Consider the following 4,239-nt stretch of genomic DNA (forward strand, 5'->3'; position numbering starts at 1 on the left):
GCGGGGCGATGGGGGCGGGGGACGGGTAACAGGTGATGTGTCAGGAATCTCAACCTTCTGGTTCCAGCTAGTCTAGGGTACGTGCTTGTGGTCAGCACAGAGCCTCCATCCTCCACCTGGGCGGGAGTCTTAGTCTCTACAGAGCAACTCAAAGATATGCACCAGATTGTTATCTATATCCCTTCAGGAGGAACTAGGAAGCCTGTAATTTTATAGTCGTCATTGTTAACTGCTTGCACCTGCTCCTTGGAACTTAAGGAAGGTCTAGAAGACTAAAGCCTCCCTCCACACCTTTTTTTTTTCTTTCCACTAACAAGAAACAGGGGACACAGAGGGATTTTTGTACCTGGGAAATCCCCACAAGGTCCTGCTTGGTATGGTCCCCCTTTTCCTTGACACTCCTCAATCTTTAGGGGAACGGGGGTGGGACAAGAAAGGGAATAAAGTTTTGAACAGAGACATTAATCATAAACTCACCTGGGGAACTCAGTTTCAGGGGACTCAGTTTCAATTGGATGGCGCTGGGTCTAGACTATTTCCCGAAGTGCAGGGACCTGGTCGTTCATCTCATTCCACAGCGATGAAGCACTCATCAATGTTCGTTGATTGAACAGAGGCTGGGAGACAGTCTCTTCCTTCAGGGAACTCGTGTTGAAACACCTGACATGCAAGTAAAAAACTCAAAGTGCGTTATCACATTTTCCAGGCTGCTGAATCTTTCTGTTCCTAAAGAATTACACCTGGGGCGTCCCTGGTGACTTAGTGGTAAGGAATCCACCTGCCAATGCAGGAGACACAGGTTTGATCCCGGCTTTGGGAAGATCCCACATGCTGTGAGATCCAAGCAACTAAGCCTGTGCCCCAGAACTTACTAAGCCTGTGCTCTAGAGCCCAGGAACTGCAACTTCTGAAGCACGCGATCCCTAGAGCCTGTGCTCCACAACAAGAGGAGCCACCGCCATGAAAAGCCTGAGCCCGCAATTAGAGAGTAGCCTCCGCTCTCCACAACTAGAGAAAAGCCTGTGCAGCAATGAAGACACAGCACAGCCAATAAATAAATAAATAATTTAAAACATTGCACCTGGATCTAGCCTACATGACCTGAGCATTTTATCAATTAATGCCCAGCAAGAAAACAGAACCATTATTTCAGGCGGGGAAGGAGTTTATAAGGGAAATGGACTCCCAAGGCATCTGAGGTGCTGGAAGAGCAGAGAAGAAGGAGTGGTATCCAGAAATCAGGAGTCAGCTACTGTCCAGGAAGCTCAGCAGCCCAAGAGCTGTTCCCCACCACCCAGCTGCTGGAGGCGCTGTCACTACAGCCCTGGAACCAACAGAGCTGCTGAATCTACAAATGCTGCTGAAGTCAGTGCTGGCAGCAGCCAGAGGCAGGCTGGCATCTCTCATCCTCCTGCCTTCTCCCCACTGGCAGATCCTCACCAGAAACTGGCTGGCAAGGGTCTCTGGTAGTTATCGTTTTTAGGCTTCCAGCCCCTGAAAAACAGAGATGGCTACGCAAGGGTGGGGGCGGGGGAGGGAGTTGAGTAACTGATACCTATTGCCGCTCTCTCTTTAAGAACACCCATCCCTTCATCTCCACCTAAGTAACTCTTACTCAGCTTTCAAAACCCTAATCCAAAGAGACCTCCTCTGGGAAGCCTTCCTGGACTGCAGCCAACTGCTTCAGCTCTGATTCCACTTAGCATATGGTAGACAGCCCTTTACAATTATCTACTCAGTCTAGCTTAGGATGTTCACCCATGCTCTAGAGCACTCCAAGAGCAGAGTCAGGGCACACGTCCCAGGAGGGGGCCCCCAAGTGGACTTGGTAGTGCCAACTCTAGCTCCCAGGCCTGACTGCCTCCCCTTCTAAAAAAAGACAAGGCCTCCCTGGCCAGGCCTGCCAGTGCCCTGGCAGATTTGGACCTCCCAATAGGCTTGCCCCAACCCAAGAGCTCACTAACTGGGAACCCAGGAAGGAGGAAGGCTTTGTGGGTCATATAGGCCCATTTTATAGACAGGAAAAATGAGCCTGAGATCCTTTCCCCAAGCCAGAGCTGAGGGTTGTCTGGGGCCCTATAGGACAATGCTAGTCACTGACCTATTGGAGCTCAAGACTGCTGGGCCCCTGCCCAAGCTCAGCTTATAAGCCAAGTTGTCAAGGGCCTGGATTCTGGAGCCAAACAGACCTGGGCTCAAATCCTGGCACTGCCACGGGTTCACAATGTGGCTTCAGGCAGGTTCTCAACCTGTCTGTGCCTCTGCCTCCTCATCTGTCAAATGGGGGTGATTTGGGGTCTGCTTTAATGATTGGTGCACACGTTCAGTAGAGTGCTGCACACAAAACATTTAGCTGGCTCCTGGCACATTCTAACCTAACAGCTAACTTTCCTCTGGGTCAGGAAACTTTTCGCCCAGTGAGCTATTCACGCCTCAAATATTCTTACCCAGAGTTCCCCCATTTTACAGATTTGATAGTCACACAGTTGGTGAGGCACAAAGTGGGGATTTGAATCCAGGCAGTCTGCCCTGCACCCCCACCCCAGTGCCTGGTCTAGCCCAGAGAAGGCCCAGTTTTTACTGGGACCCTCCTTTTCCACCATGTGCCAGAGTATGTTAGCAGAGACCTCCACCACAGCCCTCGTGGAGTGGGGTGTCTGATTGGGTCCATCTTTCCACTTCCAAAAGTCCCTCTCCTTTCCAGCTGCTCTTGTTTACTTGGGAAGTCTGCCAGCTCACCCCCCAGCCTCACGGCAAGCCCAGAATAACAGAACTTTGACAGAATCCAAGAGGAGAGGTGTAAGTAGGAGGGCCAAGAGGGGCCTCCTAGAAGCACAAGCATGGGGCCAGGACCAGGTCAGAACATACACTTTCCCAGCATCCCTACCTCCCTCCCCAACAGACCTGAGCACATCCACAGAGACACGTATCTGCAAATCTATGAAGCCCTATGGTTTGTGAAGCCCATAAAAAGGAGAAGGGATGACAAAAATGATGGAGTGTGCAGTCTTGAGAGGGGCTTCCCAGGTGGCACTAGTGGTAAAGAACCCACCTCGCATTGCAGGACACATAAGAGACGAGACGCAGATTCAATCCCTGGGTCGGGAAGATCCCCTGGAGGAGGGCATGGCAACCCACTCCAGTATTCTTGCCTGGAGAATCCAATGGAAAGAGGAGCCTGGCGGGCTACAGTCCACAGGGTCGCAAAGAGATGAACACGACTGAAGGGACTTGGCATGCACACACACACAGCCTCGAGAATGCAGGATCTGCAATGACCTGAAGTTGAGCAACAGACGCAAATATGAAAGACCATTTTCCACATAATTCCACTTGGATGAAGGTCTTGAACTCATCCATGGTGTTTAGAAATCAGGGTCCTGTTTTCCCTGGCAGGGGAGAGATTTGGCAGAAGCACAAGGTGGGTTTGGGAGCATGGAGATGGCTTTGACCGTCTTCATCCGCATGCTGGGTAAACAAGTACATTCAGCCTGTGAAAATGTGTCTAGTTTAAAATATATCATATTAATATTTTCTTGAAGTTTCTAAAATTAAGTCCAAAGTGGGGTGGAGACTTGATCCATAGACTCTGGCCACTGGGAGTAGCAAGTTTCCCCACATAAGCACCCCTCAAGGTCTAAGAAAGCCAGTGTTGAAAGGCTGGACTCATAGACATAGTTGCCATATGATCCATTACTTCCACTCCTAGGTATAAACCTGAGAGAACGGAGAATACACAACCACACAAAAAGTTGTCTGTAAATGTTTACAGCAGCGTTCTTCATAATAGCCAAAAAGTGGAAACAAACCAAATGTCCAACAACCGACGAATGGTTAAATAAAATGTGGCATGTCCATACAGTGGAATATTATTTGGCAAGAAAAAAGGAATGGAGTACTGATACATGTTCCACCATAGGTGGACCTTGAAAACGTTACATTCAGTGAAAAGAAGCCAGTCACAAAAGACCACATATTGCATAAGTTCATTTATAGGAAATGTCCAGAAGAGGCGACTGTATGCAGACAAAGCAGATTAGTGATTGGGGCTGGGAAGCTGGAAGGCTGACTGGGAGGGGGTGACAGCTAAAAATCATGGAGGTTTTTTTTTTTTCCTAGGGTAATGAAAATGTTCTCAAATTGATTGTGTGATAGGTGCACAATTTTGTACTAAAAGTTACTGAGTTACATACTTTACAAGGGTGAGTTGCAAGAAAGCAATGCAAGTTGCATTGCTGC

The sequence above is a fragment of the Bison bison genome, unplaced genomic scaffold, assembly GCF_000754665.1.
Source record: "Bison bison bison isolate TAMUID 2011002044 unplaced genomic scaffold, Bison_UMD1.0 scf7180017864500, whole genome shotgun sequence".
Lineage (NCBI taxonomy): Eukaryota > Metazoa > Chordata > Mammalia > Artiodactyla > Bovidae > Bison > Bison bison.